This window comes from Arachis ipaensis, chromosome B5 (genome assembly GCF_059453495.1).
Source record: "Arachis ipaensis isolate K30076 ecotype BB chromosome B5, ASM5945349v1, whole genome shotgun sequence".
Classification (NCBI taxonomy): Eukaryota; Viridiplantae; Streptophyta; class Magnoliopsida; order Fabales; family Fabaceae; genus Arachis; species Arachis ipaensis.
In genome coordinates this window covers 106,297,166-106,308,193 of record NC_142440.1, presented here as the reverse complement: position 1 = coordinate 106,308,193, position 11,028 = coordinate 106,297,166, and the positions used below count along the sequence as shown (strand labels likewise).

Genomic DNA, 11,028 nt, shown 5'->3' with positions numbered 1-11,028 from the left:
ACTTCAAAGGATAAAGTGAGATGCCAAAACTGTTCAGGATTGCAGTTGTAAACCCCACTATAAGAAGAGATATGGGCTTAATTGAACTCTCATTCTCATGCAAATTCACATCCTCAACTTATATTAGTTTTAGTTGCTTGAGGACAAGCAACAGTTTAAGTTTGGTGTTGTGATGCGTGAGCATCTTGTCTATCTTTTCCTAGTGAATTTGCATCTAAATTGTTAAATTTAATTAAGAATTAATTATATTTTAGCCACTATGGATGCTATTTTGAGTTTTGTACAATACTGTTTATTTTAGGTAGCATTTGGCGGAATTTGATGGAGTTTCTGCAGAGAAAGAGAAGAAGCCAATGAGATGACCAGCGAATACCGACGCAGACGCATGGCTCACGCGATCGCGCGGAATGGAGGAGATCGCAATGACGCGATCGCATGCCTAACACGAACGCGTGGACTGGAATCTGCACAAATGACGCGAACGCGTGGACGACGCGGACGCGTCACATGCGCCACGTGCAGAAAAACGCTGGGGGCGATTTCTGGGCTATTTTGACCCAGTTTCCAGCCCAGAAAACACAGATTAGAAGCTGCAGCATGGACAATTCAAGTGGTCCCCATCCATCCATTGAAGATTTGATTATTTAAATTAATTCAAATTTAAATTCAAATTTTAATTCCAGGAAAATATATTATTTTAATTTTTAGTTTTAGATATTAGATTTTTAAATTATTAGGATTAGTTATAAAAGGGGGAAGCTTTCCTTCCTTTGTAGAGGTCCTGGGGAGGATCCCATTCCATCCCAATTTACAATCCTTATTTTCTCTTTTTCATGAGCAACTAAACCTCCACTGTTAAGGTTAGGAGCTCTGTCTATTGTATGGATTGGTAATTTTATTTTTCTATTTTAATTCATGTTTTGATTTATATTTCAATAATTGTTTTCGTTCTTTATTTTATGAACTTGGGTGGAACGGAAGTATGACCCATGTTCTATTTGAGTTCTTGTAAATCCTGGAAAAGCTCTTTACTTGAACAATATCTTGTAAACATATTATCCTAAATTTCTAATTGTTTGTATTTAACGGGATACGTGACATATAATCCCTTTATTTTTGGACAATTAGGATTCTTGTGGCATATAAACTGGAATTTGATCATCACCCTCTAATTGGAATCAATTGACCAAGGAATTGGCAGTTGATGAATTTTAGAGGAGACTAGGAAGGTCTAAGGAATTAGGGTCTAGTCACAAATAGTTTGCCATGAATTATATCTTGCATGATTAAAATAGTTAATAAGAAAAGTCAATCAGAAAAATAGATAACTCTGAACCCTTAACTGCTTTCTCAACATTTTATTCCCAAATTAATCATTTCACTGTCTTCTATTTAATGCTCATTGAATATTCAACACTCTTTTCCGCTATTGTTGCTTAGTCCATCAATCCTCGTGGGATCGACCCTTACTCACGTAAGGTATTACTTGGTACGACCCGGTGCACTTGCCGGTAAGTTAGTGGGTTATAAATACCGCACCATGCAAGGGAACGAAACATCTCATCATTTGATGAGGAAGTGGAATAAGTGATCTGAGGAACTTGTTGGTTATACTAGGGTCCTTGTGATTGTCTTAAGTGAGGAGCTCTGTAAGGTTGGTTCTGATTCTGCTGTCTGTTGTTGTTATTCCACCTCTGATTTCCTTGGTTGTCTCTGCCTCCTCTGTTGTAGTTGTCCCTCCAGCCATGGTTGGAGTTGTCCTGCCATCCTTGGTTGTAGTTCCCACCTTGGTTGTAGTTGCCGCCTTGTTGATTGTATCCTTGATTCGGGCGGTTATAGAAGTTATGAGTAGCTACCACAGTGTTGTCTTCTTATTAGAGCTGCGGGCATTCATCAGTATAATGACTATAATCAGCACATATACCGCATACTCTTTGGGGAACTAACTGTTGGCTTTGCTGTGGTGGGGAAGGCTGAGCTTGTTGTTGTTGATTCAACTGTAATTGCTTTAGTAGGTTGGTCATTTCACATATACTCTATGTAAGAGCAGAAGTCTCAGTGCTAGAGGAAACTTCTGCAATAGCTTTTGAGTGACTATTCCTGTGCCTGTGATTCCTGGTGGACTCAGCTAAGTTGCTGATTAGTTGCCATACTTCATCTGCGGTCTTGTACTTCTTCAGAGAACCATTACTAGCACCATCTAGTGTAGTCTTATCCCGAGGCTTCATGCCTTGAGTAAAATAGCTGATCAACACTAGCCTGTCAATCATGTGATGGGGGCATAGGTCCAGAAGGTTCTTAAAACGCCCCCAGTACTCATAGAGAGTTTTTGATTCACCTTGAACAATGCATGAGATCTCTTTTCTCAATCTATCTGTAACTTCAGTTGGAAAGTACTTTTCCAGAAATTCTCTCCTAAGCATATCCCAGTTAGTAACAGTTGCTTCAGGTTGGGAGTAGTACCACTCCCTCGCCTTTCCCTCAAGAGAAAACGGGAAGGCAGTTAACAAAATAGAAGTTTCATTTGCACCCTGACGCCTAACAGTAGAACAGGTTGTCTGAAAATCCCTTAAGTGCTTGATAGGCTCCTGAGCAGGTAAGCCATGAAACTTGGGCATCAAGTTGATTAGTGCAGTCTTCAGTTCAAAATCTGCATCCAGAGTTGGATGATGCACTTGATACGGCTGTATTGTAAAATCCGCGGCTCCTGCTTCCTGGAGAGTAATCCTCCTAGGTGCTGCCATTCTATCTGCACGTGAATTCACTGAATCAGTAGTAAAGGAGCTTATTTTGCTCTCAGATGGCGGTTCAGATTCGCCCTCAGATGAGACTGGTGAATCGATAACAATCACTTCACCACCCTCAGAGGCTAACCGACGTCGAGCTTGCCTAAAACGTAAAATAGTTCTTTCAATTTCAGGATCAAATGCGGCTAAGCTCGAATCAGGCAGTGAACACGTCATTCAACGAAGGAAACATATAGCTCATGGTAAATAAATAAAAATAAAATATGCAAATAAAAATAAAAATATGTACACTAATTAATAATTTAGCACACAATTGCAACTCCCCGGCAACGACGCCAAAAATTAGTGCGTGATGGAAGTTAGGCCAATCAAGAGATTGTAATGTAAGAACAGCGTTGTGAGTATAGCCCTTAACCAGCTAAAATCCACCTCATCAATTTAGAAAGGTGTCACAAAAATTTAGAATAAAAATACTGGGAGTATGAGTCCCAGGTCGTCTCCCAACGAGTTGCAAGGAAGGATGCTAATTTATTAATTAGGGGTTTCCAAGAGAGTTTGAGAGTTGAATAATGAGCAATTACATAATTGTAAATTGAAGCAATAAAAAATAAGAATGATTATTAATATTCCAGATAAAAAGCCTTGACTGGGGTAATGATTAATTGGAAGTTCTATCCTTGTTGGGATCTCTTAAGTGTAGTATCAAAAAGGTTGTTGTTTTCACTTAGTTAACCCTTACTAAATAAAGGAAAGTCAAGTGATTGAGCTAACTCTTATTCGCAAATCCTAGTCCTCTCCCTTGGGAAGGTCTAGCGTTAGTAAATACAGAACTAGCCAACAACTTCCAGTTTAATCAGCACTTAAGCCTTCCAACTCAAGTGTCTTCTTTTAATCAACCCCCATGTCAAGTATGTAATCTACTCCATTGACATGAATATAGCGCTCATAAAAATATAAGAAGAAGACATGAAAAAATAGGAATTCAAAATTAATTAAAAATAAAAGTAATTCTTTGCATCAACAATCCATGAAAATAATCCAATTACCATTCTAAACAAGAATTAAGAATAAGGAATAAATAAAAGAGTAAGTAGGGAAACAAACTTGAATAGTATCTTCAACGGAGGTAATGACTCTTCAATATCCAAAAGCAAAAGCAATGAATTAATAAACTATGAATGTAAAGAGAACCTAGAGGAAGTGTAATTTCTCTCTAGATTCTGATCTAAAAACCTAAAACTATCCTAATGAGAATGTGTTAATGTGTATCTCGCTGTGTGTTGAGTCTCTGCATGTTTCCTAGTTTTATTCTGTGTTTCTGGGCCGAAAAATGGGTCAAAACGCGGCCCAAAATCGCCCCTAGCATTTTCTGTTAATTCTGTAGATCGCGCAAGTCACGCGTACGCGTCAGTCACGCGTGCGCGTCATTTAGCGATTTTTCTTGTCATGCGTACGCGTCATCCACGCGTGCGCATCGTTCTTGCAGACTCCAATCCACCCGTACGCGTCAGGCACGCGCACGCATCACTGCAATTTTCTCCATGTCACGCGCACGCGTGAGCCATGCGCGCTCGTCGATGCTCGCTGGTCATCTCCTTATTTTCTTGTGTTCCTTCCATTTTTGCAAGCTTCCTCTCCATTTTCTAAGCCATTCCTTCCCTATAAAGCCTGAAACACTTAACACACGGATCATGGCATCGAATGGTATAAAGGAGAATTAAAATTCACAAGTTAAAGATCTCTAGGAAGCAAGTTTTCAACCATAGAACAAAACTAGGAAGGGATTATAAAATCATGCAATTAGTATGAATAAGTGGGTGAAGACTTGATGAAACCACTCAATTAAACACAAGATAAACCATAAAATAGTGGTTTATCACCCATCAAATCATCAAATATCCATTTAATGTCCACTTAAATTACTAAACATGTTCCAAAGTCATGATTCAACTTATCCTAGATTATCTAGCCTAAGTTTTTGTAAGACATTATATATTAAATACGAGAAACCAAAACCATTCCTTGGACGATTTCCCGATAAACCTGTAACACCTCAAGTGTTCCCATACCATAAGTTTCCATAATTCCAAAACCTCACCAACGAAACCCGACCTCCGAAACTTGACCTCAAGCTTCCAAATCCTTACTTTGACTCCAAACAATAATCAATTCTCAATCTAACATCACAATTATCACTATAATCAATATGAAGTTCACTAATTCTACATCTCACAAAGGGTTTGAGGGTGCTTACCTTACCTACAACTCAAGCAAGCTAAACATGACAAAACACCAAAATTATATAAAATTTAACATGCATTCACATTGAATTTCGAAAACTTGGGAGAAGGAAACTGAAACTGAGAAGTGAGTTTCATACCTAATCAAGAATTAGACTTTCTAGAGCTCGTTGCGCTGGTCGCATGGTCGCAAATGGTGTGGCGATCGGAGCTCTAAATCAAAAGTTATGTGGATTTGAATTTTGATCAAGGGTTAGGTTTCATGGAAGTGTTCTTCCCCCTTCCATGAGTGTGCAGCGTGTTGTGTTTGATTTGGGTGAACGGAAGGGCTGTTGCCCTTCATTAAAAAGTCATTCGTTTGGGCCTTGGGCCTAATACAGGCCCGGTTCACCCGGTTCGGCTCATTCGGCCCAATTTTGGTCCAATTTCTTTAAAATTGGTGTCAAAATTCATATTTTAATTAATTCTACCACATTAAACTCTAAAATTTCATTTTTTAATTTTTTGGATTAATAATTTTTCTATTGGCTAATTATTTGCTAATCTTACGGGTTTTACATCCTACCCCCTAACAAAAATTTTCGCTCTCGAAAATTTTTGTTGCTAATAAAAGCGGTCAGAAACATTTTTCTTGGCCTCAACTCCTAGTTTGATCCCAAGTTCAATACTATGTCTGACGTTACCAGTCCTAGACTTTCAACTTGAATGCGAGGTTCCAGCTCCAACCAGAACAAATCCAGCTTACGTGTTTGGTATCACACTTACCTTGATCCTGTTTCAGCCATCCTGCACCTGTGGCTCTCCCATGCGGACAATCCCTAGACATATGACCCGGTGCCTCACATCAAAAACACATCCCCAGTCCGGCCCTGTGTGGCTCATCTGGAGCATTCTCACCACAACCTTCCTATAGCAGCGCCCACTTCATGGAGCAACCTTTCGCGAACTGGCTCTTCTTAACCAACTCAGTGAAACTCATTAGCCTTTGGGGATATACGTAGTCGAGGATTTCTCTCTTAAGACCTCTTTTGTATTGAGCATACATTCATTCTTCATAATCGGTTGGATTCCCTTGACAAGCTTTTGAGAAATGACACATGTTATTAAATTCTCGGGTATACTCAGCAACAGACATATCTTTCTGCTTCAGCTGCGTTAGCTCCAACTCCTTTGCAGTGCGGATTGCATGCAAGAAATATTTTCTGTAAAACTCCGTCTTGAACCTATTCTAAAGGACATTCGTTAACTCCACCTACAAGGTATGACAGAACTCCAGCGACCAAATCTGAGCATCTTCCTCCAAGATATAAGTCATTATCTCCACTGACTGTACTTCAGAAACATGTTGAGTGTACAAAACCCTATCCACGTCTCGAAACCACTGGTCAGCCTCCAAAACATTGACGTTTTTGTTAAACCAAGGTGGACCACTCTTAAGGAAGTCAGTGAGGGTTATAGACCTATAAGTATCAACCTATGTTACTTGTACCGGCACCAGACTTTCCAACTCGACGTCCTTGGACCGATTCAACCACAGTTTTCTCTTTGAGTACCTAGGCTGGATCCGTGAGACCCCATTTGGTTCCTGTTCACACCAAACAATTGATATTAAGGTGATCAGTCTCAATATCTCAAGTTTAGTGCCTTAGAGCCCTAAATGCATGCGCACGAACAAGTATGCTACACATATCAATCAGATATCCTAAGTAGCACTAATGAGTGGATAATTTATACGCTTTTTGGCATTATTTTTAGGTAGTTTTTAGTATGTTTTAGTCAATTTTTATTATATTTTTATTAGTTTTCAAGCAAAATTCACATTTCTAGACTTTACTATGAGTTTGTGTGTTTTTCTGTAATTTCAGGTATTTTCTGGCTAAAATTGAGGGACCTGAGCAAAAATCTGATTCAGAGGCTGAAAAAGGACTACAGATGTTGTTGGATTCTGACCTCCCTGCACTAGAAATGGATTTTCTGGAGCTACGGAGACCCAATTGGTGCGCTCTCAATTGCGTTGAAAAGTAGACATCCAGGGCTTTCCAGCAATATATAATGATCTGTACTTTGCCTAATTTTTGACGATGCAAACTGGTATTCAAACGCCAACTTCCTGACCTATTCTGAAGTTAAACGCCACAAACAGGCTGCAACCTAGCGTTTAATTCTAAGAGAAGTCTCTACATGTGTAAAGCTCAATGCTCAGCCCAAGCACACACCAAGTGGGCCCCGGAAGTAGATTTCTGCACTATCTGCACTTAGTTACTTATTTTCTGTAACCCTGGCTACTAGTTTAGTATAAAAACTACTTTTAGTGATTTATTTTCACATCTTTTGATCATTGTTAAGACTATCTTTGTATCACTTTTGATCTCTTGATCACGTTTAGGGGGCTGGCCACACGGTCATGCTTGGACCTTCATCACTTATGTATTTTTAACGGTGGAGTTTTTACACCCCATAGATTAAGGTGTGGAGCTCTGCTGTTCCTCACGAATTAATGCAAAGTACTATTGATTTTCTATTCAATTCAAGCTTATTCTTATTCCAAGATATTCCCTCGTAATTCAACCTGATGAATGTAATGATCCGTGACACTCATCATCATTCTCACCTATGAACGCGTGCCTGACAACCACTTCTGTTCTATCTGCAATAGCTTGAGTGTCTATCTCTTAGCCTTCATTTCGAAAGATCGGAGTCTTCGTGGTATAAGCTAGAATCAATTGGCAGCATTCTTGAGATCCGGAAAGTCTAAACCTTGCTGTGGTATTCCGAGTAAGATCTGGGATGGGATGACTGTGACGAGCTTCAAACTCATGAGTGTTGGGCGTAGTGACAGACGCAAAAGGATCAATGGATCCTATTCCAACATGAGTGAGAACCGACAGATGATTAGCCGTGTGGTGACAGTGTATCTGGACCATTTTCACTGAGAGGACGGACGGTAGCCATTGACAATAGTGATCCCCCAATATACAGCTTGCCATGGAAAGGAGTATGAATGATTGAATGAAGTCAGTAAGAAAGCAGAGATTTAGAAGGAGTAAAGCATCTCCATACGCTTATCTGAAATTCTCACCAATGAATTACATAAGTATTTCTATCTTATTTTATATTTTATTTATATTTTAATTATCAAAACCTCATAACCAATTGAATCTGCCTGACTGAGATTTACAAGGATGACCATAGCTTGCTTCAAGCCGACAATCTCCGTGGGATCGACCCTTACTCACGTAAGGTTTATTACTTGGACGACCCAGTGCACTTGCTGGTTAGTTGTGCGGAGTTGTGAAAAGGAGTTGAGATTATGAACGTGCGTACCAAGTTTTTGGCGCCGTTGAGATCACAATTTCGTGTACCAAGCACATAGACACACACACAGAGAGTATACACAGAAGCATAGTCAGTCCGTTCCTCAGCCTCTACAGGAACGAACTGTTCTGATGCCATAATGTAACACCCTACCACACAGAGTCTTATGCTTAAGTCATATAACAGAGGTGGTGAGGTATTATGACCTCTAAGAAGTAAAAATATATATAACAAGAGTATACGATCAAGGATACATAATAATCAAGCTCCAAGCTCAGCTTGCAAAACTAAGGCTGACCGGAGAATATTTACATACATACATACATACATATAATCCTGCATCTAAAGTTCTCAACATAAACCCTAGTTCTCCAACAAAATCCTTTATGAGGCAACAAGGTATAATACATAAAAGGAGAAGTCTAAGCATATATATATATATATATATATATATATATATATATATATATATATATATATATAACAAAATATAAAAGCCCAAACTTCCATCTTCGCTACAATAGAACTTCAGAGGCGTAGCGAGGCGCATCTCGACCTGCATTTGAAAAACAACAATATCGTTTGGGATGAGAATCGGGGGTTCTCAGTATGGTTAAGGTGCCCACATATATAATAAATAAGGTCTCGAAAAAGCCAAAGGCAACCCTAGAACTCCGACACTTAGAATTATAAAACTTAAAGAACTAAAATAGAAACCTTATATCAAGGTGCTTTTCTAAGGATTTGTAACTTAACCAAAACTTAAACCTAAGCCTCTGATGAGCAGATATTTTATACGCTTTTTAGCTTAGTTTTCATATAGTATTTAATAGGTTTTATTTAGCTTTTATTAAGTTTTTACAGGTTTTAGTGCTAAATTTTGGATTCCACTTTGAGTTTGTGCATTTTTATGCCAATTCAGGTATTTTCTGGTTGAATTTGAGGAGATGGTGCAGAAGTCTGATTCATAGACAGAGAAAGCATAGCAGATGCTGTCCAGATCTAACCTACCTGCACTCGGAAGAAATTATCTGCAGCTACAGAATTCCAAATGGAGCGTTCTCAACGGCTATGGAAAGATGACTTTTAGAGCTTTCCAGAAATATATAATAGTCTATATGTTGTTTCTTATTAGAAGGCCCAAAACTGGCATCCAACACCAGCTTCCTGTCCTTTTTAGCGTCCAACGCCAAAAGAAGTAAAGCCCAATATCCAAAAGCCCATAGATGACTCTCTAGCTGGCATTCCACATCCAGAAGACCTCATAGCACGTGGATCTCATCAAGCTCAGCCCAAACACTTACCAAACGGGCCTTAAAAGTAGATTTTAGCACTAAAAAGACTATTGTACCCTTACTAGTCATTAGCTTAGTATTTAAGGAGTTCTATTCATGTCATTCAAACACTTATCAACACTTATCACCATCTTTGATCACTTTTCTCTTTATTTTCATTTTCACCATTGTTGTACACCTCAGTATGAGTTTCTAAACCTCCTAGGTTGAGAGGAAGAGCCCTGCTGAGTCCTATGAATTAATAAAAGTACTATTTCTTCTTCTTCGATTTGTGTTTGATCTATCTCTAAGATGTATATCCCGATCTTCATCGTGATGAACAGGATGATTTAACAAATCAGATCTTTTCATCACACTAAGACGAACGTGCTTCACAAGCACCCGCGTCTACTTAGGTTCATGTGAGTACCTAGAAGAAAATCACGAGCCAACAGCTATGGTTATACATCTCTCAGACGGTTAATCCGCGATTTTGTTGGGGACTTCTCGAGACACCAGTTCAGCTGATCTCTAGGGAGATTAAGGTCTCCGTGGTATAGGCTAGATCCAAGAAGCAGCATTCTCTGATCTGAAAGATTCTACCGTGTCTGTGGAGTTTTGAGTCGGATCGCCAAGAGAATGGATTGCTATAAGCTTCATCCTCCATTGGATTGAATGACCAAGGGCCCTGGCATTCATTCTATAGCAGAGGAAGATCAATGACCACGGCAATGGCTTTGATCACTTACAACCTGCCATAGAAGAAGATCATCCACAAGCAAGGAAGACAATAGTACCAGAGTTACTTCAGAAAGACAAAGCAACTCCGACTCTCAATTCTCAATCTAATCCTATCATCTATTCCTATCCCTGAAAACACATGCTTTACACATCCAACTTAAAACCTTCTGATTCCGCTTGACTAAGACCTGCAAGACAACCATAAGCTTTCTTCAATCCATAATCCTTATGTGATCGACCCTGACTCGCTCAGGTATTACTTGGACGACCTAGTGCACCTGCTGGTACTGTTGCTATTTTACGAAATAGTGTGGGTTTTACGTACACGCGCACAAGTTTTTGGCACCGTTGTCAGGAATTGTTGAGCTTGGACAAACTGCCAGGTAATTTATTTTATTTTATTTTGATTCAGTCTTTAATTTTTGTTTACTTCTTCTTCAATTTTCGAAAATTCTAAAAATCTTTTTCAAAAATATTTTTCTTTTCTTTGTTTAATTTTTGTTCTTGATTTAAGTCTTGTGTTCTTGTTAAGCCTCTTAATTTTCGAAAATTTCAAAAGGTTTTTCAAAAATATTTTTATTTTCTTTTATGTTTAATTGGTTAGAGCGTTGGCTTATGAATTAGGTAACTGTGTTCTTTGAGTCTTTCTTTCTAAAAACTTTCAAAAATAATTTTTCTTTGATTAAATCTTGTGTCAAATTTTTAGGTTTA

General features: G+C 38.8%; 1 non-coding gene across 1 annotated transcript; it reads left to right on the top strand.

Annotated features, from left to right (window-relative positions):
• The first annotated feature begins 2,268 nt into the window (after nt 1–2,268).
• On the top strand, nt 2,269–2,372 carry LOC148565274 (small nucleolar RNA R71). Its single transcript, XR_015884628.1, has one exon. It is a non-coding gene; the product is annotated as a small nucleolar RNA R71 (small nucleolar RNA).
• The last annotated feature ends 8,656 nt before the right edge of the window (nt 2,373–11,028 follow it).